Raw genomic sequence first — 26,179 nt, forward strand, 5'->3', positions numbered from 1 at the left:
ACAAAATTCTAACAGGGCTCAACAGGATAGATGCAGGAAGGATGTTTTTCCTGGTTTGGGGGGTGGAGGGAGGTGGGGGTGGTCTAGAACCAGGGGACACAGTCTCAGATTAAGAGGCAAGCCATTTAGGGCCGAGATGAGAAGGAAGTTCTTCAGTCGAGGGTGGTGAATCTTTGGAGTTCTCTACCCCAGAGGGCTGTGGACACTCAGACACTGGAAATGTTGAAAGGAGAGATCAATAGATTTCTGGATACCAATGACTTTAAGGGATATGGGGATAGTGCGGGAAGATGGTGTTGAGTTAGAAGATCAGCCATGATCTGGTTAAATGGCGGAGCAGGCTCGAGGGGCCGAATGGCCTACTCCTACTCCAACTTTCCTATTTCACAATTTCCTAGCTAATATGGATGTAAGCCCATAGCTCATGATTGAATAGATGTGGCAGAGCAGGCTCAAGGGTCTAAATGGTTTATTCTTATTCCTATGTTCTACAGCGTTACCAGCGGTTCAGCAGCCAGGTGTGTAGTCACTGGCTTGTCGAGTTAGAATCACAGAATGTTACAACACAGAAGGAGACCATTCGGCTCATCGTTCCCATGCTGGCTCTTTGGTAGGCTTATCCAATTAGTCCCACTCCCCTATTCTTTCACTGTGGCTTTGTAAAACTTTATCCCTTCATGGATTTATCCAGTTCCCTTTTGGAAGTTGCAAAGAAATGGAGCTGGAAGTTTCCAAACCAATGGTTTGCATTTGAGTACTGTCAGTGCTTCCCAGAGCTGTAAGGAGCAAATGGTCACCTAGACAAAGAAAGATTTCGGTGGAGAAGTGACCTGAAGCTTGGTCAAGAGTTGGGTTTTAAGTTGGCCCTCAAGAGATTCATTTGTGTCTGTGTTATCTGTTTGTGGGTGGAACCTGTCTCTGTTGCTCTGTTGTGTGTGTGGGTGTGTGTGTGTGCACACCTGTCTGTGTCTGTGTGTATGTGTATGTCTGCCTGTATTTGCATGGAGGTGGGGGCGGGGGGTTTATTTGTGTGTCCATGTCCACGTCTGTGTCTACCTGTCTGTGAACGTATGTTTGCCTGTGTGGATCTTTCTCTATTTGTGTGTCTGTGTGTGTTTATGCCTGTGTATGTTTGTGTCTGTGTGTGTGTTTATGCCCGTGTATGTATGTGTCTGTGTGTTTATGCCTGTGTATGTTTGTGTTTGTGTGTGTTTATGCCTGTGTATGTTTGTGTCTGTGTGTGTTTATGCCTGTGTATGTATGTCTGTTTGTGTTATGCCTGTGTATGTTTGTGTCTGTGTGTTTATGCCTGTGTATGTATGTCTGTTTGTGTTATGCCTGTGTATGTATGTGTCTATGTGTGTTTATGCCTGTGTATGTCTGTGTTATGCCTGTGTATGTATGTGTCTGTGTGTGTTTATGCCTGTGTATGTTTGTGTGTGTGTGTGTTTATGCCTGTGTATGTTTGTGTCCGGAGGTCTGCCTGTGTCTGTGCCTATGCGGGCTCTACCTTTGTCCAGCCTGGGTGTTTGGTTCCAGTGCCTTGGCTGGTGCTGTGGAACTGGTGCGAGCGGGGCTGTGCAGAGGGAATTCAAAGGCAATCCCAGCAGGAGGAGTGGCAGGGCCAATGACACTTTCATCTGACGCTTCACGCTGCCGCTCACATCCTGATCTGTTTAAACCCCACTCTGGAGCCGGTGCCCTGAAACCATAGCGACGGCCGGGAGAGTTTCAGCAGGAGCGGGGAGCGCAGGGGAGGTGAGTGATCGCTGACTAAGGAAATGTCTTTGGGAGGACGGGCGCCCGGTGCAACTAAGATCTGTTTGGTGAAGGGGAATTGCAGTTTGACACAGTTAAGAGAGGAGCGCAGGTACAACCCGCGGGGAGGGTATACAAACTTTCCGAAACGCTGCTCCCCACAACCCCTCCCCCCCATTTCTTTCTCGATTTCCAAAATAAAACCCCTTAAAAATTAACTTAAACGAGAAATGTGACCCCCAGAAAGGGATAACTTTACACCTTTGGAAGGGAAGGAGACAAACTGTCTCGGTGAACTCACCGCCTCGTTAACCAGCCCTCCTAACTAGCTGTGTGGCTGGTTGATGCTGTCTCGGTTAACTCACTGTCTCGTTTACCAGCCCTCCTAACTAGCTTGTGTGGCTGGTTGATAGTGTCTCGGTTAACTCACCGCCTCGTTAACCAGCCCTCCTAACTAACTGTGTTAACCAGCCCTCCTAACTAGCTGTGTGTGGCTGGTTGATGGTGTCTTGGTGAACTCACTGCCTCGTTAACCAGCCCTCCTAACTAGCTGTGTGGCTGGTTGATGGTGTCTCGGTGAACTCACTGCCTCATTAACCAGCCCTCCTAACTAGCTGTGTGGCTGGTTGATGGTTAACTAGGTTTCTTTTTTGATACCGGTGCTGCTGCGGTGTGACAAGCCGGTGCCGGCAGCGTTTCCATCAGTTTTGGGAAGGGGTGCAGCAGGTCTGAGCCGCTCGTTCGGCCCATCGAGCTGCTGCTGCCCCGCTCCCTTGGAAGCAGGTTGAACGTGGACTGCCCTGCCCTGCCCACACCCTGCCTCCTCGTTTGGCCCCAGCCCCGGGGGGCAGCTTTGCCTCTGGGTAGTTTTGAAGCATCGTCTCTTTGCCACTCTTTTGGCCCCCTCCCCCCACAACCCCCCCTCCCCCCTCCCCCACCCCAGGTACAACCGATTGACCATTAGATTATTTGTAAACAATGCACGGGTGCAGAACTGTTTAATACCAGCAGGAGCATCATTCTGGTTGGGTCCTGGGCAGGTCGAAACATAGGGGTCAGGTTCAAGGTCACTCCATTGGCCCTCTTGATAGGCTCTTGGTGGGGGTGGGATTGGTTGGTGGGTCAGGTTAAAGATCAATCCATTTGCCCTCTTGGTAGGCTCTTGGTGGGGGTGGGGGTGGGGGTGGGTAGGGTTGGTTGGTGGGTCAGTTAAAGGTCAGTCCATTGGCCCTCTTGGTAAGCTCTTGGTGGGGTTGGGGGTGGGTAGGGTTGGTTAGTGGGTCAGGTTAAAGATCAATCCATTGGCCCTCTTGGTAGGCTCTTGGTGGGGGTGGGGGTGGGTGGGGTTGGTTGGTGGGTCAGGTTAAAGGTCAGTCCATTGGCCCTCTTGGTAGGCTCTTGGGTGGGGGTGGAGGTGGGTGGGGTTGGTTGGTGGGTCAGGTTAAAGATCAATCCACTAAAGATGTCTTTTGTTAGCAAAACACCTCAGAGCCAAGACAGGTCTGTTAAAGACTGGAAAGTATAAACATTGACCGTTGAGAGCCAGGGCCTGATTGGTGTGGGGGCACGATGATATTCAAATCAGAGCCCAAGTTAGCTTAGGGCCTTATTCATCTTGTCCTGGGTGACATCAGTCAATATGGGCCTGATCCAGGACTCCTCCTGGTCTATTGGTCACAATTTGCATTGTATCTTCCAACCAGCCCATTGGGGTGGGTGGGGGGGTGTACCCTGGATTTACAGATATCTCCATGGAAACCAGGGGCGGAATCGTCTGCTCTCATTGGTGGCGAGCTTGGAGGCAGGAAGGGCGTGTAATTAGGCGGGAGGGTGACGTACCTGAACCCTGCTGCTTTCCTGCCTCTGCCTGAATTAAGTTCTGGGCGGGAAGGCCCACGGTCAACCCTCTGACCCTGCCGCCCATAGAGGCCCTTGAATGGCTAACCAATGACCACTTAGGAGTCTCATCCCTCTGCCGCCTGTATTAACCCAGCCTGTTACAACAGGTAACGCGGCCTGTACAACAGGTAAAACCAAGCGGCCAGCCTGTCACCTCCTGGGGGAAGAGGGGAGCGTCCTTCAGTTAAAGGCACCCAGTGTCCGATTGAGGGGCTGGACTTCAGGGACCAGGTGCCTGCTGGGAGCTACCTCCCTGTCCTTGGAGACAGTTTTATTGAGTTAAAGGCATTGTATAAATACAAGTTGTTACAGTTGTTAGGTCTTGACTTCAAACTATCAGGTTGTAGGGAGAAGGCAGACTGCATTGGTCAGGTTACACAGGAGAAGGGACAACAATAAGAAAGGAGGGGAAACTGAACACTTGTGCCCCGCAACCCGCAGGCAGACCATCAAGGAATTCAATAAAGTTCATTTTTCATGCCTCTACTGTCTTTTTGCTGACCTTCCAACACAAAGTAGCAGCTTTCCTCAGGGAGTTGAACAGCTTTGTTCAGCACACAAACAATTAGATCGCTCGTCAGCCCTCCGGCTCACTCTGCCTCAGTAATGTTCCACTTTAAGAACCTTTGCACCCAGCGTTACATTACCACGGAGACGAGGCTGCCTTTGCTTCTGCCTCGTTGGGTTTCTGCAGTGTTCACATAGCCCTGCAGAGTTAACACCTCATCCAACAGTGGCCAGCTTTTTTTTCCAGCAGTGGGCAATAAACACCGGCCTTGACAACGATGCCCACATCCCATGAAAGAATTTTTTTAAAAACTGCACACTAACTAGTGTCACAAAGCGCCCATTCTGCATATTTTCCCAGTGGCTCTTTTTTCCAATCACCTTAAATCTCGGTCCTTCCCGCCAGCCACGAACAGTTTCTCCCCATCTACTCGCTCAGCACGCCTCCATCAAATCTCCTCTCAAACTCCTATTCTCCGAGATGAACAGCCCCCAGCTTTTTTCCAATCTAATCCACGTAACCGAAGCCTCTGCCTCATCCAGTCCACGCTTACCCTCCACGTGAGTGGTTTTCCCAACCCCGTGTTAGTGTCAACTCCCACTCGCCCCCGCATGCCCACCCTCGGGGGTGGCAGGGGCAGAGAGAGCTTGGCACTGTGAAGACGGTGGTGCAAACAAACACTCAGGAATCAAGAATTTGCCCGCAGGCAGCTGGCAACCTGTGGAATGGGATTTCAAATTCAGATATAAAAGCAAAAAAACTGCGGATGCTGGGAAATCCAAAACAAAAAATAGAAACAGAAATACCTGGAAAAACTCAGCAGGTCTGGCAGCATCGGCGGAGGAGAGCATAGTTGACGTTTCGAGTCCTCATGAGCCTTCAACAGAACTCTGGGTCATGAGGACGCGAAACGTCAACTGTGCTCTCCTCTGCCGATGCTGCCAGACCTGCTGAGTTTTTCCAGGTATTTCTGTTTCTGTTTTTGTTTCAAATTCAGATAAACTAGGTACGGAAAGGACTTGGACTTACACCACAAACTTGATGACCTCAGGATTTCCGTTTACAGCCAATGAGTGCTATTTTTTAAAAATAAAAACAGAAAGTGCTGGAAAAAACTCAGCAGGTCTAACAGTGCCTGTGGAGGGAGAGACAGAGTTAACGTCTCAAGTCCCTATGACTCTTCTTCAGAGCTAAGGAGAGGTAGCGATGTGATGAAACTTATACTGTTTAATGGGGGTGGGGCAGGTGAAGCTAGATAGAAGGTCAGTGGTAGGTGGGGGCTAAGGAGAGATTGACAAAGATGTCATGAACACAAAGACAAAGGGAGTGTTAACGGTAGTGATAAGGGCTGAAGGAGGTGCTGATAGTGGCGTAAAGGTAAGAAAGCAGAATGTGTTAAAAGCAGATCAAGGGTCAGCACTCTGTGAAAGAACAACAAGGAACAAGTAACATATGGCCCTTTGGGGGGTGGGGGTAGGGAGTGGTGGTTGGGGAAAAAGGATAGAAAAAGGGATTAAAAGGGGATAAAACAATGAATAAATGAATAAAAATGAAAATAAGTGTATAAAAATACAAATAAATTTTTAACAAAGGGGATTAAAAAGGGATGAAGATAAACGAGACTAATCATGGTCTGACGTTGTTGAACTCAATGTTACGTTTGGAAGGCTGTAAAGTGCCTAATCAGAAGAGCCTTTTTTAATTCATTCATGGGGTGTGGGCATCGCTGGCTGGGCCAGCATTTTTATTGCCCATCCCTACTTGCCCTTGAGAAGGTGGTGGGGAGCTGCCTTCTTGAACCGCTGCAGTCCATGTGGTGTAGGTACACCCACCGTGCTTTTAGGGAGGGAGTTCCAGGATTTTGACCCAGCGACAGTGAAGGAATGGCCGATATATTTCCAAGTCAGGATGGTGAGTGACTTGGAGGGGAACTTGCAGGTGGCGGTGTTCCCATCTATCTGCTGCCCTTGTCCTTCTGGGTGGTAGAGGTCACAGGTTTGGTAGGTGCTGTGGGAAATTGAAATGTAGTCACTGTTGTAGGAAACCTGGTAGCCAGTTTGAGCAACAAACAGCAATGAGGTGGGCATAATTGGTTGAGGCATAAATATCAGCTAGGAGACTGGGCAGAGCCTCAGTTTAACATCTCATCCAAACAGTAGCACCTCTGACAGTGCGGCACTGGGATACCAGCCTGGATTTTTGTGCTCACATCCTGGAGTGGGACTTGAACCCATTGTCTTCCGACTCAAAAGCAAGAGCGCTACCCACTGAACCGTGGCTGACCTCTACTGGCGGGTGTTCACTGAGGAGGTGAGAGGTAAAAATGTTGTCGTTTCCATGAGTGGGTTAAGAATGAGAATTAAAATCATGTCTCTCAATCCTCAGTCTAACTGCTTTAGTGTGTTCTTTAGGGAAAGAGATCTGCCACCCTTACCTGGTCTGGCCTACATGTGACTCCAGACCCACAGCAATGTGGTTGACTCTTAAGTTTCTCTAGCAAGTCACTCAGTTCAAGGGCAGTTAGGATTGAGCAACAAATGTTGGCTGTGCCAGCGATGCCCACATCCCATGAATAAAGAACGTTGATAGAATACTTGCTCCAGAGCAGCCATTACAGTTCATTTGTCTACCCGGCACTCCTTAAACGTTGGCTGCAAAAGGAATGGTCCATCACCCTGTGGTTTCTTACCCAGCTCCTCACTTGGGAAGCAAAGACTGTGAATACACAATCATGTGGGAGACGGGTCACAGCCAATCCCAATCCTATCCTCACATGATTCCTATTATTTTGAACGCCTCTATTAAATCCCCCCCTCCCCCGCCTTTAACCTTCTCTGCTCTAAGGAGAACAAGCCCAGCTTCTCCGGTCTCTCCACAGCCCTGGTATAATTCCAGCAAACCCCCTCTGTAGCTTCTCTCAGGCCTGGACACCCTTCCCAAAGTGAGATGGCCTGAATTGTACACAATACTCCCGCTGAGGCCTATCATCAGTCACTTATTGTTTCCGAAACACTTGCTGAACCACGTTTTGAGGATGTTTGAAAACTTGATGTGCAAAATGTAAAGTCACCCCCTTTGAGGCAAGGTCAAGGGGTCAACTTTAGGTTGGGTGCATTCCTGGAGACTTTGTCATATGAGCTCCAACCGCCCTGCCAAGTCCAACACCCTTTTCATTCAGCTCCCGCCCGCCACCATTTCCGATATCCTTCGTCTCTCAAAGGAAATTGAAACAGAAATCCCTGCTCATTTTTCTCCGAGAGTTGCTCACAGATTAATTAATAATTTCTGAAGGCTCTAGAGCATCCTGATTGAAATGACCTCGAGAACTGTCAATCACTTCTCCATGTAACACTAAGGGTCATTTAAGAGGGAGTCGCCAATACTGTGGGACTGCGGTTATATGTGGGCCCATACGGGCTAAGGACAGCAGTTTTCCTTCCCTGAAAGACATTGGTTTAAAACAATTCAGCACTTTTTAATGGTCATTTTGTTCAGTGCCGTGGATGAGTGCAGTTCCGACAACACTCAAGAAGTTTGACACCATCAAGAACAAAGCAGCCCACTTGACTGGCACCCCTTCCACAAACATTCGCTCCCTCCACCACCGGCACACAGTAGCAGCAGTGTGTACCATCTACAAGGTGTGCTCCAGGAACTCACCAAGGCTCTAGACAGCACCTTCCAAATCCACGATCACCACCATCTAGAAGGACAAGGGCAGCAGATGGATGGGAACACCACCACCTGGAAGTTCCCCTCCAAGTCACTCACCATTCTGACTTGGAAATATATTGCCGTTCCTTCACTGTCACTGGGTCAAAATCCTGGAACGCCCTCCCTAACAGCACTGTAGGTGTACCTACACCACATGGACTGCAGCAGCTCAAGAAGTCAGCTCACCACCACCTTCTCAAGGACAACTAAGAACGGGCAACAAATGCTGGCCCAGCCAGTTAAGCCCTTGAATGAATAAAAAAAACTCACCCGGGAACAGGAGGAGGCCAATTAGCCCCTCAAACCTCAGCTGGATTATTGGGCAGGATTTTACCACAGGCTTAAGGATCCTGATGTCAGGTCCCCTCAGTGCCAGGAGACAGGATGGCACAGCAATAGACCCAGTGGCAGCATCCTAATTGGTGACCTCTGACCTCGTAATCCTGGGCTAGGATGTGGATGCTGTCGGTCCAATGAGCAGGAGAGGTGGGTGGCTTCTGAGGCAGCTGAACCCCACCTTTGATGCATCACTGGAGGGGGGTCAGTGTGAACTGAAAATATCAGATAGCTGAGGGCCCCAGGGAAAGGAGGGGACAGACTGCAGGGGGAGTGTTTGTTCCCCGGCCTTTCCTTCAATGGACCACAAGGGAGCCTCTGGCTCTGACGGGCACATTCCCCCACGCCCTGGACGATCACAAGGAGATGGTGCCACGAGCAGCAGAACGCCTGCAGCCACACTTGACGGCCCCCAATAGGGGCATGAATTATTTAAATTGTCTGCCCACCTCAGTTCAGCAGGCAGCCGTTCCAAGTCATGGCACCCCACCCTCCCAAATCTATATAGTCTGGAGGGAGTTGCCCTGGGAACCCTCGTCAACATCGACTCCAGACCCCATGAAGTCTCACGGCATCAGGTCAAACATGGGCAAGGAAACCTCCTGCTGATTACCACGTACCGCCCTCCCTCAGCTGATGAATCAGTGCTTCCTCCATGTTGAACACCACTTAGAGGAAGCACTGAGGGTGGCAAGGGGGCAGAGTGTACCCAGGGTGGGGGACTTCAATGTCCATCGACCTCATCCTCACCAACCTGCCTGCTGCAGATGCAACTGTCCATGACAGTATCGGTTGGAGTGATCACTGCACAGTCATTGTGAAGACGAAGTCCTGTCTTCACACTGATGATACCCTACATCATGTTGTGTGGCACTACCATCGTGCTAAATGGAATAAATTTTGAACAGATCTAGCAAGTCAAGACTGGGCATCCATGAGGTGCTGTGGGCCATCAGCAGCAGCAGAATTGTACTCGAACACAATCTGTAACCTCATGGCCCGACATATCCCCCACTCTACCATTACCATCAAGCCAGGGGATCAACCCTGGTTCAATGAAGAGTGCAGGAGGGCAAGCCAGGAGAAGCACCAGGCATACCTAAAAATGAGGTGTCAACCTGGTGAAGCTATAACACAGGACTACTCGCATGCCAAACAGTATAAACAGCAAGTGATAGACAGAGCTAAGCGATTCTACAACCAATGGATCAGATCTAAACTTTGCAATACTGACACATCCAGTCGTGAAGAATGGTGGTGGACAATTAAACAACTCACTGGAGGAGGCTCCACAAATATCCCCACCCTCAATGATGGGGGAGCCCAGCACAGCAGTGCAAAAGATAAGACTGAAGAATTCGCAAAAATCTTCAGCCAGAAGTGCTGAGTGGATGATCCATCTCGGCCTCCTCCGGAGGTCCCCAGCATCACAGATGCCAGTCTTCAGCCAATTCAATTCACTCGATGTGATTTCAAGAAACAGCTGAAGGCACTGGATACTGCAAAGGCTATGGGCTCTGACAATATTCCAGCAATAGTACTGAAGACTTGTGCTCCAGAACTTGCTGTGCCCCTAGCCAAGCTGTTCCAGTACAGCTACAACACTGGCATCTACCCAGCTATGTGGAAAATTGCCCAGGTATGTCCTGTACATAAAAAGCAGGACAAATCCAACATGGCCAATTACCGCCCCATCAGTCTACTCTCCATCATCAATAAAGTAATGGAAGGGGTCATCAACACTGCTGTCAAATGGCACTTGCTAAGCAATAACCTGCTCACTGATGCCCAGTTTGTGTTCTGCCAGGGCCACTCAGCTCCTGACCTCATTACAGTCTTGGTTCAAACATGGACAAAAGAGCTGAACTCCCGAGGTGAGGTGAGGTGAGAGTGACTGCCCTAAACATCAAGGCAGCATTTGACTGAGTGTGACATCAAGGACCCCTAGCAAAACTGGAGTCAATGGGAATCAGGGAAAAGTCTCCACTGGTTGGAGTCATACCTAGCACAAAGGAAGATGATTGTGGTTGTTGGTCAATCATCTCAGTTCCAGGATATGATTGCAGGAGTTCCTCAGGGTAGTGTCCGCGGCCCAACCATCTTCAGCTACTTCATGAATGACTTTCCTTTCATCATAAGGTCAGAAGTGGGGATGTTCGCTGACGATTGCACAATGTTCAGCACCATTCACGACTCCTCAGATACTGAAGCAGCCCATGTCCAAATGCATCAAGACCGGGACAATATCCAGGCTCGGGCTGGGGTTAGAATAGTTAGGTACTTCGTTAGGTATTTGTTTTACCAGTGCAGACTTGATGGGCTGAAGGGCCTTTTTCCATGCTGTAGACCTCTATGACTCTATGACTCTATGACAAGTGGCAAATAACATTCACGCTCCAACAACACTCATGAAGCTTGATGCCATCCAGGACAAAGCAGCCCGCTTGATTGGCACCCCATCCGCAAACTTTGACTCCTTCCACCATTGACGCACAGTAGCAGCAGCATGTACCATCTACAAGATGCACTGCAGCAAGTCACCAAGGCCCCTTAGACAACAGCTTCCAAACCCACCACCATCTAGAAGGACAAGGACAGCAGATACATGGGAACACCACCACCTGGAAGTTCCCCTCCAAGTCACTCACCATCCTGACTTGGAAATATATCGCTGTTCCTTCACTGTCGCTGGGTCAAAATCCTGGAACTCCATCCCTAACAGCACTGTGGGTGTACCTACACCACATGGACTGCAGCGGCTCAAGAAGGCAGCTCACCACCACCTTCTCAAGGGCAATTAGGGATGGGCAATAAATGTTGGCTTAGCCAGTGACACCCTCATCCCAACAATGAATTAAAGCGATCCGGTCTAATCCCACTTTCCATCTTTGTCCACAGTCCCACAGGCCAAGGCATATATATAACTAAGTCAGCTCCTGACCTCATTACAGCCTTGGTTCAAACATGGACAAAAGTGCTGAACTCCCAAGGTGAGGTGAGAGTGACTGCCCTTGACATCAAGACAGCATTTGACCGAGTGTGGCATCAAGGAGCCCTAGCAAAACTGGAGTCAATGGGAATCGGGAAAAAGTCTCCACTGGTTGGAGTCATACCTAGCACAAGGGAAGATGATTGTGGTTGTTGGTTTTTAACCACCCATTCAGTGTAAAACCCTCTTGGTTCACTTTGAAGTAAAGAAAAGTAAATGACATGTACATTTAAACTGTACCTTCACAATCTCACGATGCTTCAAAGCACTTCACAGCCAATGATATACCTTGGAATGTGTTAAAATTACTGTTAGCTGTGTCTCAGTTCGCAGAGTCATAGAATTGTTACAGCACAGAAGGAGGCCATTCGACCCATCGTGTCTGTGTCAGCTCTCTGAATGAGCCTAGTACCATTCTCCTACCTTCGCCCCTTAACCCCCCACGTTCCTCCTTTTCAGATATCAGTCTAATTCCCTTTTGAATGCCTCTATTGAACCTACCTCCTCCACACATTCAGGTAGGGCATTCCAAACCCTAAACACTTGCTGCACGGAGAAGCTTTTCCTCATATCACTTTTGCTTCTTTTGCTAATTACTTTAAATCTGTGCCCTCTCGTTCTCGATCCTTTCACAAGTGGGAACAGTTTCTCCCTACCTACTCTGTCCAGACCCCTCATAATTTTGAATAACTCTGTCAAATCTCCTCTCAACCTCCTCTTCTCTAAGGGAAACAGTCCTGACCTCTCCAATCTGGCTTCATAACCAAAGTTCCTCACCCCTGGAAGCATTCCCGTGAATCTTTTCTGCAATCTCTCCAAAATGCCCCCACACCCTTCCTAATGTGCAGTGCCCAGAGCTGGACATAATCTCTAGTTGAGGCCGAACCAGTAGCACAGTCACTTCTGAATCAGGAGGTTGCGGGTTTGAGTCTCAGTGGTGACAACTGACCAAGTAACCCAGGCTGACACTCCGGCGTAGTACTGAGCGAGTGCTGCACTGTCGGAGGTGCTGCCTTTCAAGTGACACTGCATCTATCCTAAAGTGGGCATAAAATATCCTAAGGTACTATTTTGAAGAAGTGCAGGGCAATTAAACCTGGTGCCCTGGCCAATATTTATCCCTCAATCAACATCACTAAAAGCACTTCATCTGGACATTGTTACACTGCAGTTTGTGGGAGCTTGCTGTGTAAAAATTGGCTGCTTATGTTCCAACATTATTACAGTAGCTACACTTCAAAAAGTAGTTCATTGGCTGTAAAGTGCTTTGGGATATCCTGAGGTGCTCTCTTTCTCTTTCTCTTTCTCGTTCTCTCTCTCTCTAACATTACTCCCCTGCCATGAATTGTTATTTAGAAATCCCCTCACAAACATACAGAAAGGGTACTCTGTGGGGGTTGTTCAGAGAAGAATAAGATTGGATGTGGCGGGCACCATGCGGTTCAATAGCTCGGCCAACACTAACTTCCTAGGCTGGCGGAGAGATATTGGAGAGGTGACAACACAATGGCGGGGAATCTTCTGGCCCCTCCCGCAGGCGGAATCCTGCGGTCCTGCCGAAGTGAATGGATGTTTGAACGGGTCGCGGCATCTTCCAGCCCCACCCCTGCCGTGATGGGGCCGGAACATTCCGCCCAGTGACCGCAACAGGCCGTGGAAGGTGCCTACGTGTGATTTTTCTTTTAATCTAACACGGGCTGGTCTTTGCACGCCGACTACCACATGGTCTTGGCAGAGTGGGCCCTAGGTCCAATGGCGAGGGTATCCCAAGCCAATTGGAGGATGGGCTCTGCTGTTCTACTCGGAACTCGGTCAGGGCAGGAGACTCCCAGCAGGGCCACAGAAACACGTTAGGGATTCCCTCAAAACATCCCAGAAGAGGTCAAACATCGCCGCCGACTCACGGGAGCCCCTGTCTTGTGACCGACCAAAACGGAGAAGGTTCACTTGGGAAGGCACCGAACACATCGCGAGACTTTGTTGGGAGCGTGCGGAGACGGAGACAGAGGCATCGGAAGGAGTGCTCAAACCTCCAAACAGCCCACCCACCCGACCCCTCCGAGGAACCACCTGCCCTGCATGTGGCAGAGTCCGCAGATCGAGCATTGGGACTTTATCAGCCACGTCAGAACCCATCGAACAGAAGTGGAAGCGAGTCACCCTCGATCCCCAGGGACCTGCCGGAGAAGAAGACGACAAATTATTGTTGATATGGCACCTTTAACACAGTAAAACATTAGGTCCCTTACGGCAGGGTAATTGGACAAAATGGCTACGCCAGAAGTTTGACTCCCGAGCCGTGCAAGGAGGTATTAGGAAAAGTTAACCAAAAACTCGGGCCAAAGAGGTGGGCCCCGGGTAGAGGAACTGAAGCAAAGGTACAAAAGCGGAAATGAAAATGGGCGAGAGGGACTGACTGGGAGGAAGGTGCAAGCTGTGAACTCAAGCATGTCACAGGCTGGCGAGGGCACAACCATCTCCTTTCTGCATGAACTCATCTCCTCTCAGCATCGAGATGTCAGTCAGGGTCAGATCAGGGGGTGGGGCGTTGGAGAGCTTTTATAAGGCCCGTGGGGGGGGGGGGGGGGGGGGGGGGGCGGTGGGGAGTTGAGAGTTTGGTCGGGATAGTGGGGACTGATCGCAGACCGGACTGACTGTACGCGTTACGCTCTCTCGCCCCGGCTCCTTGCAGGTAAATGAAGCTTGTTAAATAACTGGAGACAGTGAGCGGAGAAATTCCACTGCTTTGCAGGCTAGGTTTTGAGCTGTTTATTTCTGCTTCAATGAACATAGCCGTCCTTTACTTTACTGCAGCAGACAGCACACAGCCTTGGTGAGCCCGTGACACACAGGGAGCTGATCCGCTGAAGTGCATGTTTGTGAGATAACGCAAAAAGACGTAAAATCAAACAGCTTAAAGTCAGGAGGAGTGGGCTGTGCAGCGGTGAGACGAAACAACAGGGTTTGTAAAGGTCTTGAAGAAAGTGGCTGGAATTGAACTCATGAGGGGGAGCTTCCAACAGATGTAGCAAGCGGTTGTACCGAGCTTCACGAGTGAGCGCAGAGTAATCTGGGAACACATTTCTGACACATTTTCCCATCTCCATTACTCCCCTGTGAACCAGTCAACTCTGCTGCAAAGGAGGAGCTCTTTGCTTCAAAGAGTTGGACTCTGGCCTGATCTGGTCTTGTTCTGCGCAGCAGATGAGAATCATTAAGGATGTGGCGAGCTCTCCCTCTTTTCCATCCCCCACACCACTCACCTCCAACTGTATTAACACTTTTCAATCTCTCGGTGCTTCTATTTTTCTGAAAGGAAGAGATGCATGGAGTGTTATAAAAAAAGAAAGGTATGGGGTAGTGGGGAGAAGAGGGGAGAGGGGGGGCATGTATGGGGAGGGGAGGAAGGAGGGATGGGGTGGGAGGGGATAGTGTGGGGGGGGGAAAGAGGTTGTGGGGGGGTGTGAGTACTGGGCAGTGGGTTTGGGGTGTGGTAGGGTTGGGTTTGGATGGGGTGGATATGGGAAGGGAGAGGAGAGGGTGTACGGGAGGGGTGACGTGGGAGCTAGGAGAGTAGTGGATACGTGTGGGGCTGGACATGTGGAGGAACGGATATGGGGGGGTGGGGTGCAGGAGGAGAGGGGAGGGTGTGGGAGGAGAGGGGTGGGTTTGGGAGTGGTGGATATGGAGGGATGGGTGCTGAAGGAGAGGGGAGGGTAGAGTTGGGAGGAGAGGGATGGGTGGGTACAGGAGAGTTGATGCAGGAGGGATGGATACAGAGTGTTAGAGGTTGAGGGTTTGGAAGGTGCTGTTGGAGGAGCCTTGGTGAGCTGCTACAGTGCATCTTGTAGATGGTACACACTGTTGTCACTGTGTATTACCATCACTGAATCCCCCATTATCAACATGTTGGGGGTTACCATTGACCAGAAACTGAACTGGACTAGCCATATAAATACTGTGGGTACAAGAGCAGGTCAGAGGCTGGGAATCCTGCAGCGTGAAACTCACCTCCTGACTCCCCAAACCTGTCCACCATCTACAAGGCACAAGTCAGGAGTGTGATGGAATAATCTCCACTTGCCTGGATGAGTGCAGCTCCCACAACACTCGAGAAGCTTGCCACCATCCAGGATGAAGGAGCCCGCTTAATTGGCACCACATCCACAAACATTCACTCCCTCCACCACCAACATACAGTGACAACAGTGAGTACATCTACAAGATGCACTGCAGGAGTTCACCAGGGCTTCTCCGACAGCACCTTCCAAACCTTCAACCTCTATCACTCTTTATCCATCCCTCCTGCATCAACCCATCCCTCTCCTCCCAACTCTACCCTCCCCCCTCCTTCAGCACCCATCCCTCCATATCCACCCCTCCTGAACCCACCCCTCCTCCCACACCCTCCCCTCTCCTCCTGCACCCCATGCCCTCCTGCACCCCATGCCCTCTGTTCCTCCACATATCCAGCCCTACATATATCCACTTCTCTCCTAGCTCCCACGTCACCCCTCCCATACACCCTCCCCCCTCCCTGCCCATATGCGATGGTTAGATTCTCTGTTGTTGGAGATGGTCATTGCCTGGCACTTATCAGCCCAAGCCTGGATATTGTCCAGGTCTTGCTGCACATTAAATAGAGAAAAAAATATTCCCTTAGTGAAATGGATCAATAACCGGTGGTCATAGATTCAAAAGTAATTGTCAAAAAATCTAGAGGGAAGAAGAGGAAATATTTTTGAATTCAAGAGTTGTCGAAATCTGGAACTTTCTACCTGAAAAGGTGGTGGAAGCTGATCGCATGAACAATTTTAAAATGGGGTTGGAGAAGGTATATGAGGATCAGAAACTTATGGACAAAAAGAGGGGATGTGGGACTAAACATGTCAATTTTTTTTCTTCTTTATTCGTTTATGAGATGTGGGCATCTCCTGACTAGACCGGTATTTATTGCCCATCCCTAATTACCCTTGAGAAGGTGGTGGTGGTGAGCCACTCTTTATCCAATAGCCAGCCCAGAAAAGAAGGGAGAAATGCTCCCTTTTTATGTTGTAATTCTATGAACCCTGGAGGAAAACCAGAGTGAAATTTTAAAAAATATATATTGTGCGTTCAATTTTGAACACTTTGTTTAATGGGTATAAAGATTTTGGAGGTTGATTGTTTGACTGACACTCAAATGTTGTCCAATCACGGTAGCTTACCAATGGGTGCCGGAAGGTGGTGCACTGTGAGGATTGGGTGACCAATGGCAGTGTTTGGGTGGGGGCTGAGAGTTCATGTGCGAGGTATGATGGTCATTGAGTGAGTCATGCTTGTAAATGCCAAGTAACTTTGGAGCTATGGTTCCCAAAGCTCTTCAACACTGGGAGGTTTACTTTGGCTTATGGGTTGTTGGGGAGTAATGAATGGAGATTGATTGATGTGGTTACTTAAAAATTCTCATTATCGTTGTATCATGTGACTACCAGGACATATTAGATGGCCTTTTTCTAGCACTTTCCATGTACTTAAATTTAGATAATGACCTTGAGCGGAATGCTGCCTTAAACAGAGTCATACGGACTCGAAATGTTAACCGTGTTCCTCTCCGCCAATGCTGCCAGACCTGCTGAGTTTTTCCAGGTATTTTTGTTTTTATTTTGGATTTCCAGCATCCGCAGTATTTTTGCTTTTATGATAACGTTCAGATGGGTTTTGTCAAGAGAGTTCAGGCCCTCACTTTTGCTATTTACCATCAGGATTCTGAATTGGGTCAGGTTCTCACATCAGGAGATATCCAGGGTGATCTGCTGACACCACACACAGAGAGCCAGGGGTGGGGAAGGGGGCAGGTGTGGGATAGGGGATGGGTGGGGGGGTGAGGGGGTGCAGGTGTGAGGAAGGGGCCAGGTGTGAGGAAGGGGCCAGGTGTGGGGAAGGGGCCAGGTGTGGGGAAGGGGACAGGTGTGGGGAAGGGGACAGGTGTGAGGAAGGGGACAGATGTGAGGAGGCGGACAGGTGTGAGGAAGGGGACAGGTGTGGGGAAGGGGACAGGTGTGGGGAAGGGGACAGGTGTGAGGAAGGGGACAGGTGTGGAGAAGGGGCCAGGTGTGAGGAAGGGGACAGGTGTGGGGAAGGGGACAGGTGTGAGGAAGGGGACAGATGTGAGGAGGCAGACAGGTGTGAGGAAGGGGAGCAGATGAGGGAAGAGGGCAGGTGTGGGAAAGGGGACAGGGGCAGATATGGGAAAGGGGGCAGGTGTGGGGAAGGGGGCAGGCGTGTGGGAGGGGCAGATATGGTGAAAGGGGAAGGGGCAGATGCGGGTAGAGGGCATGGTTGCGTTAGGGGGCAGACGCAAGAAAGGGGCAGATGTGGGGAAGAGGGCAGGTGTGGGGAAGGGGACAGGTGTGGGGAAGGGGGCAGATGAGGAAGAGGGCAGATGCGGGAAAGGGGGCAGATGCGGGAGAGGGAGCAGGTGTGGGGGAAGGGCAGATGTGGAGAAGGGGGCAGGTGTGGGGAAGGGGCAGATGTGGGGAAGGGAGTGGGTGTAAAAAGGCGAGATCAAAAACATGGGGGGGGGGCAGGTGTAAAAGGGGGCAGGTGTTGGGAAAGGGGCAGGTGCGGGAAGAGGGAAGTGGATGATGCTCTTTCTTTTTAGTCAGAAGGTTGTGGGTTCAAGCCCCACTCCAAAGCCTTGAACACACAGTCCAGGCTGACACTCCAGCGCAGTACTGAGGGAGTGCTGAACTGTCGGAGGTGCCGTGTTTCAGACACGGCATCAAACCAAAGTCCCATCTGCCCTGTCGCTTGGACATATATGATCCTATGGGTATTTTGAAGGGGAGCAGGGCAGCTGTGTCCAGTGTCCTGACCAACATTTATCTCTCGATCGACATCAGTTCAATAACAGATGATCAGGGCCATTATCACATCGCTGTTTGTGGGAGCTTGCTGTGTACAAACTGGCTGCTGCGTTTCCTACATTACAACAGTGACCACACCTCAAAAGCACCTCACTGGCTGCAAAGTGCTTAGCGACATCCTGAGGCAGTGAAAGACGCTAAAGAAAGGCAAGTCCTTTCATTCCTCTCTGAGTGTAACTGGGAGGCTGGGAACCAGTGAGGTTTAGAGTGAATGTAAGTGTGGAATGTTGGCAGGCAATAGTGTAATGGAGCCTTTTAGAAGCCTCTCCTCTCCTCTGTTGTTTTTTCATATCGGAAATACCAGAATCTTCAGTGCAACAATAGAAAGGTGTGTAGTGAAACTAGCTTAGTTAAACATATTGCTGTGGTCAGATAGCTGAACTGTTGATTCTGTGGCGGAAACCCTTAGTGCATAACTTGGATCTGAAAGCTGTCTGTAAATTGAACCCCACCCACCGTGGGATGGAATCAGTTTCCCAAACTCAAAAGCTGGACTTTCATTCGGAGCTGACAGCAGGTTGCCAACCCTCGTTGGATGTAGCCCTGTTCCCCTTAGTTGAAGGGTCAGTCACGAAGGAGGACACAAGTTCAAGGTGAGGGGCAGGAGGTTTAGGGGCGGATGTGAGGAAAAGGTTTTTTACCCAGAGGGTGATGGTCTGGAATGCGCTGCCTGGGAGGGTGGTGGAGGCGGGTTGCCTCACATCCTTTAAAAAGTACCTGGATGAGCACTCGGCACGTCATAACATTCAAGGCTATGGGCCAAGTGCCGGTCAATGGGATTAGGTAGGTAGGTCAGGTGTTTCTCACGTGTCGGTGCAGACTCGATGGGCCGAAGGGCCTCTTCTGCCCTGTGTGATTCTGAGCTTTATCACATGGTCCTTGCCCAGTCCAGCAGCATTTACTCCCAGCTCCAAATACTTGATGACAAATAAAAGACGAAAGGTTTTATAAGTGTTTGCATATCTCTCCTGGGCATTTGCATGCAGCAGTGTCCAGCGGGTCAGGCTTTCAACTGCTGGAGGGCTGGCTAGCTGAACTTTCCGGAACTCGATTCCCGGAGTTGAAAACCTATCACCGGGTCTATCGTTTTTTTGGGGATTCTGATTTCGGCTGCGGTGGGAGAGAAAGGGTTAAAATGGCGAAAAGATGGGAGGGTGTGGATTGAAGACAACTGTTTGAAGAAGTTGGGCAGGTCAGAGCAAGGGGCTTGCGGTGGGGGTGGGGAATGGGGTGGGGGAGTGGGGGGGGGAAGAAAGGGAAAAAAAAGACTTGCACTGATGGAGCATATTTCACAACCACTGGACATCTCAAAGCATTTTACAGCCAATGAAGTACTTTTCCGAAATGCAATCACTGTTGTAATGTAGGAAACGTGGCAGCCAATTTGTGCACAGGAAGCTCCCACAAACAGCAACTTGATAAGGGATGTCTTACTGCAGTCATACAGGGCCTTGGTGAGACCACACCTGGAGTATTGCGTGCAGTTTTGGTCTCCCTACCTAAGAAAGGATGTACTTGCCACAGAGGGAGTGCAGCGAAGGTTCACTAGGCTGACACTGGGGATGGCAGGACTGTCGTATGATTCGTCTGGGCCTGTATTCACTTGAGTTTAGAAGAATGAGAGGGGATCTGATTGAAACGTATAAAATTCTAACAGAGCTAGACAGACTGGATGCAAGGAGGATGTTTTCCCCGGGCTGGGGGGTCTAGAACCAGGGGCCACAGTCTCAGGATAGGGGGCTGAGATGAGGTAAAATTTCTTCACTCAGAGGGTGGTCAACCTGTGGAATTTTCTACCACAGAAGGCTGTGGAGGCCGGGTCACTGAGTATATTCAAGAAATAAATCATTAATTTTTTGGATATTAGGGGCATCAAGGGGTTTGGAGAGAAATTGGGAGTATGGCGTTGAGACAGAGGATCAGCCATGATCATATTGAATGGTGGAGCAGACCGGAAGGGCCGAATGGCCTACTCCTCCTAGTTTCTATGTTTCTATAATGACCAGATGATCATCTGTGGTGATATTGATTGAGGAATAAATATTGGCTGGGACACCATGGATGACCATCCCCAACCACACCACCCCCGCCTCCCCCCCGCCTCAATACCCCCCGATCATCTTCAAAATAGTGCCATGGGATCTTTTACGTCCACCCGAGCAGGTAGATAGGGCCTCGGTTTAACATTTCATCCAAAAGACGGTACCTCAGGCAGTGCAGCACTCCCTCAGTACTGCACTGGAGTGTCAGCCTTGAACTTTTTTATGTGATCCAGCCTCTCGAACCGGGGACCTTGTGACTCAGAGGTGAGAGTGCTAACTAAAGGTACAAAATATAACCCAGGGAAAATCCTTCAGTGAGAGAGGGAATTGTGAAACTGTGGAATTAAGGATTAATTTAGATCAATATTCAGGATTAGATTGGATGAAGAAAAGCAGGATTTGGGAACAAGGAGGGTGATTAGAACTGTTTGCTCAAGTGAAGGATAATCACCTTTAAGGGGAGGTGATGGCGTAGTGGTGTTGCTGCTGGATTAGTAACCCAGGGTAATCCTTTGGGGACCCAGGTTTGAATCCCACCATGGCAGATGGTGAGATTTGAATTCAATAAAAAAAAATCTGGAATTAAAAGTCAAATGATGACTATGAAACCATTGATGATTGTTATAAAAACCCATCTGGTTTGCTAATCCCCTAAGGGAATTAAATCTGCACATCCTTACTTGGCCTGGCCTATATGTGACTCCAGACCCACAGCAATGTGGTTGACTCTGAAATGGCCTAGCAAGCCACTCAGTTCCCAAGGGCAATTAGGGATGGGCAGTAAATGCTGGCCTAGCCAGTGATGCCCACATCCCATGAACAAATATAAAAAAACACCTAGAATAGCCTGTCTCTGTTCTGTAACTTCCTGTATTGTTAAACCTTTCCTGCTTTTCCAGGTAGCATCCTCAATTATTTGAGGGTCACTGAACAAAAGCCTATTGTTGCCCTTTTACAAGGGGGCAGGGTGAGGAGGCAGGCCCCAAGTATACCCACGCTGGAACAGGGATTGGACCCCTGTGCTACTAGTGTTATTTGAACCGCCTGCTAACCATCCAGTCAACTGGGCTAACTGGTTCCCAACTCTTTGTTGCATTGGAAAAACTACAGAACAGAAACAAGTCACTGAGACCAACAAATCCGTGCTCGTTCTTAGATTCATAGGGTTATACAGCACAGGAACAGGCCCTTCAGCCCATCGTGTCTGTGCTGGCCGTCAAGCACCTCTCTATTCTAATCCCATTTTCCAGCATTCTGTATACTATGGCGTTTCAAGCACTCATCCAAACACTTATTAAATGTTCCCCACAGGAACCTCCTCCCACACTAAATCATCTCACCCGACCAGTGTACCTTTCTACTTCTTTCCCCCCGGGGTGTTTAGCTTCTTGTGAAAGTTCAGGGAGACGGGGTAGTCATGGTCATGTCACTGGACGAGTAATCCAGAGGAGCGTAGCTAATGATCTGGGGACATGGATTCAGATCCCACCATGGCAACTGGTTTGCTCAGCCCAGAGTCAACCACATTGCTGTGGGTCTGGAGTCACGTGTAGGCCAGACCAGGTAAGGACAGCAGATTTCCTTCCCTAAAAGGGCATTAGTGAACAGGATGGGTTTTTGCAACAATCGATGATGGTTTCTTCGTCACCATTACTGAGGTTGCAGATTTTATTAATTGAATTTAAAATTCCGCCAGGGGGATTTGAACCCAGGACCCCTGGACGTTAGCCTGGGCTTTGGGATTACTAGTACCAGTGACGTTATCACCACGCCACCAGCTCCCCTGATGCAACCGAGTGGCTTGTTAGGCTATTTCAGAAACCAGTTAAGATCCAGCCTCTGCAGGTTTGGAGTCACCTATAGACCAGATCCAGCAAGGCCAGCAGATTTCCTCCCCTCAAGGATATTCGTGACCCAGTTGAGTTTTTACAACTGGCCTAGTAACACGAGTCGACTGTACCCTATTCACCCAGTAATTGGTGTCCTTCAATTCTTACAGAGGTTTATAATGCTTGTTATTTGGTAGGAAAAACACTGGAAAAATTGAGGGGAGTAGCTAACTCCAAAAACACCAACATGCATTTATTTAGCATCTTTAACTGTAATAAAACATCCCAAAACTTCACAAGAGCGTTTCAGTCAAAATGTTGACACTGGGCCACACCAGGAGTTTTAAAGTCAGGTGACCAAAAGGTTGGTAAAAGAGGTAGGTTAAAAGAGGAGGGAGAGGCAGAGAGATTTAGGCAGGGGATTCCAGAGTTTAGAGGCTGAAGGTGATGTCCATTCTGTCAGGAGGTCAGGACCGAGGCCTGCTCTTCCAGGAGGCCAGGACTGAGGCCTGCTCCTCCAGGACCGGGGCCTGCTCCTCCAGGAGGTCAGGACCGAGGCCTGCTCCTCCAGGACCGAGGCCTGCTCCTCCAGGACCGAGGCCTGCTCCTCCAGGAGGTCAGGACCAAGGCCTACTCCTCCAGGACCGAGGCCTGCTCCTCCAGGAGGTCAGGACCGAGGCCTGCTCCTCCAGGACCGAGGCCTGCTCCTCCAGGAGGTCAGGACCGAAGCCTGCTCTTTCAGGACCGAGGCCTGCTCCTCCAGGAGGTCAGGACCGAGGCCTGCTCCTCCAGGACCGAGGCCTGCTCCTCCAGGAGGTCAGGACCGAGGCCTGCTCCTCCAGGACCGAGGCCTGCTCCTCCAGGAGGTCAGGACCGAGGCCTGCTCCTCCAGGACCGAGGCCTGCTCCTCCAGGAGGTCAGGACCGAGGCCTGCTCCTCCAGGACCGAGGCCTGCTCCTCCAGGAGGTCAGGACTGAGGCCTGCTCTTCCAGGACCGAGGCCTGCTCCTCCAGGACCGAGGCCTGCTCCTCCAGGACCGAGGCCCGCTCCGTCAGGATGCCAGTGGGTACAGTTAATACTTGTGGACACTGAAGGGACAGGCTGTTTGATATGATCTGCCAGTTGTTGGGATGTACGACTTCTATACCTGGCATTACACCGGCACTGAAATTCATATACCACATTACTTTTAACAACGCCATGTATGCCCAAATAGATGGTGTTGCCGCGGGATCGCCTCTAGGCCCAGCTCTCGCAAAAGTCTTCATCGGTTTCCATGAGAAACATGTCTCGGATGGAATGACACCTAACCTCCTTCCCCTTGCATATTTCCAACTTGTAGATGGTACATTTGCTAGATTTGAATCCGTATTTGCATGCAAGAGATTCCTTACACTCTTAACTGGCCTTTATCCTGTGTTCAAATTCACCTTTGAAAAGGAGAAGTCAAATGAGCTCCCTTTCCTTGAGATACTAGTTGAGAAATGTGCTGGGGGATTCTCTACCATGGTCTACCACAAGCCGACCTTCACTGTTCAATGCACACGTTGAGATCCCTAGAGTTTCATTGGCTATAAAATTGGGCCTAAGGCCACCACTTCCAGTCCTGAAAAGTGTCCAGTCTACCTCAGGTTACCCTGGAAGGGTCATCGTGTCTCAACAATTTGAACAACAGGTGAAGCTAGCTGTTTCACGCTGCTACTATGCAGTAGCAACACAAGTGGTATTCGCCAGTAACAGGATGCTGCTGTCAAGCCAAAAAGACATTCTGCCTATTACAGAAAAAAGCAATGCAGTTTATGAATTTCAGTGTCGATGCGATACCAGGTATGTAGGCTGTACAACCCAACAGCTGATGTATCGTATCAAACAGTACTGTTTGCAACAGGCAAAGCACTGACTGTACCCAACGAGCCCGTGTTTGCATAACTCAAAACATAGTGTCCGACATTAGATGTGATTCCACAATTGGACAACACTTGCTAAACAATCCTGATTGTTACACTGAAAACCAATTTAAGATTGTCAGTCAGGCTTGCAGTTTGGCTCACTTATACATGCTAGAAGTCACATAGGGCCCTGTTCACTGTAGACAGAAGGAACATGTCCACACTTTGCATGGGAACAGTCATTCCCTGGTTCATTCCCCAGGGCAACGCCTTGATCAATCAGAGTCTACCTGTCCGGTTTAAATTTGAACAAAGCTGGGAAATTAACTGTCCCATGCTGCATTCTCCATGGCAGCACCTCTACCAATCAAAGTTTACTTGCCAACCAATCAGCACTCTCTTCTCATGCAGTATTAATTGATATTCCCCCATTAGTGTTGGCTTATCTTGTGAGTTATCCTGATGAGTGCAAGACAAAAAGTTTCGACAGCATGTCAGCAACACATAAGTTCTGTACTACAAAATGACTGTAGCACATTTCTTGACATCATGACACCCTAAATTTCTTTACAGCCTATTAAATACTTTTTGAATTGTAGTCACTGATATAATGTAGGAAACATTGCTGCCAGTTTGGCTACAGCAATCTCCCACAAGCAGCAATGAGTAAATGATCATCTGTTTTATAGGTTTTTTTGAAAATTCATTCATGGGATGTGAGCATTGGTGGTAAAAGTCTGGTGGCTATTGACCTTGTGAAGGTCATTGTGAAGAGCCACCCTACTGAACCTCCTGATGGAGTTGGCCTGTGATAAACCCCAGGATCAGCCCTAGGACAAGGCCTCTCTGCTCTAGCAGGCATCAGATCCCTCAGCGCCTGACAGAACAGGCCTTGGACCTGACTTCCTGACAGAACAGGCCTTGGATCTGACTTCCTGACAGAACAGGCCTTGGATCTGACTTCCTGACAGAACAGGCCTTGGATCTGACTTCCTGACAGAACAGGCCTTGGATCTGACCTCCTGACTTCCTGACAGAACAGGCGTTGGATCTGACTTCCTGACAGAACAGGCCTTGGATCTGACTTCCTGACAGAACAGGCCTTGGATCTGACTTCCTGACAGAACAGGCCTTGGATCTGACTTCCTGACAGAACAGGCCTTGGACCTGACTTCCTGACAGAACAGGCCTTGGATCTGACTTCCTGACTTCCTGACAGAACAGGCCCCAGACCTCACCTCCTGACAGAACAGGCTTTGGACCTGACTTCCTGACAGCTAGCAAGGCTTGGCGCTGACTTCCTGATAGGGCAGGCCTCAGATCTGACCTCCTGACAGAATAGGCCTCAAACCAATCTCCTTAGCTCAAGGATGAAGGCCATGCAGGCAAGAAGGAAAAGAGATCATTCTATGTTTTTAAAGTTAAAACAGAAATTTAGTGCATCCAAGGCTCCCTCAACCATAGCAAAGGCATTAAAATATATTTCCTGGTCGATAAGATCCTGCTTTGCTTTCTTGTATTCTTCCATTACCATGGCAACAGCAGCTCCATAATTATTTTCTTTTCCCCCGTGTCTATCCTAATGTCAGAGTGGCCACCTTACAATAATGCCTTTCATCATTCTGCCAAGTTCAGAGTAGGAGTTCATAAATCCTGTTAAAATTCACTTTTACTTGACATTTACTGACAACAATTGCACGATTTTGAGAACGACGGTGCGGGGGGGAGGGGGTTGTGGGAGGCTTGATTCAGTGCCAGAACCGTACTGGAAATGCATACCTCACATTCCTCTTATTATGCTACTTTACAGAGAGAATGGTAGCAGAGTGTTTCTGTTGCTCTGCGATCCCTCTGTGATCTACTGATCAGGGAAAGTGGGTTCAAATCCCACCACAATTAAATACATCTGGATCTACTAGATTTGTTGTTAAAAAACCCAATCTGGTTCACTAATGCCCTTTGAGGGAAGGAAATCTGCTGTCCTCACCTGGTCTGGCCTACATGTGACTCCAGACCCACACCAATGGCCCTAGCAGGTCACACAAAACCACTACTGAAAAACTATAATGCACAAAGAGTGCAGAGGTTCAAGAAGATGAACTACCACCAGGATTGGGCAATAAATGTTCGCCTTGCTGGTGACCACCCAGATCCTAAGAATGAATAATAACTTAACAGGGGCAGGTTTCACAGCTCATGCTATAAGTTTGGTTCCAAATCAGCCGGGCGAGGGCCTTGAGAGGAAGAAAAAAATACACCAACCAGCCAATTAGGAGCATCGGAGCAGGAGGAGGCCATTCAGCCCCT

The 26,179-nt window shown here is 49.5% G+C and overlaps 1 protein-coding gene across 1 annotated transcript in view; it reads left to right on the forward strand.

Annotated features, from left to right (window-relative positions):
* Nucleotides 1–1,655: 1,655 nt before the first annotated feature.
* Nucleotides 1,656–26,179, forward strand: part of vill (villin-like) — a 132,024-nt gene continuing 107,500 nt past the window's right edge. Inside the window, exon 1 of the mRNA XM_041184665.1 lies at nucleotides 1,656–1,758. The gene's annotated coding sequence lies outside the window, so the exon portion shown is untranslated. The remainder of the gene's footprint in view (nucleotides 1,759–26,179) is intronic.

Source organism: Carcharodon carcharias, chromosome 3 (genome assembly GCF_017639515.1).
Source record: "Carcharodon carcharias isolate sCarCar2 chromosome 3, sCarCar2.pri, whole genome shotgun sequence".
NCBI lineage: Eukaryota > Metazoa > Chordata > Chondrichthyes > Lamniformes > Lamnidae > Carcharodon > Carcharodon carcharias.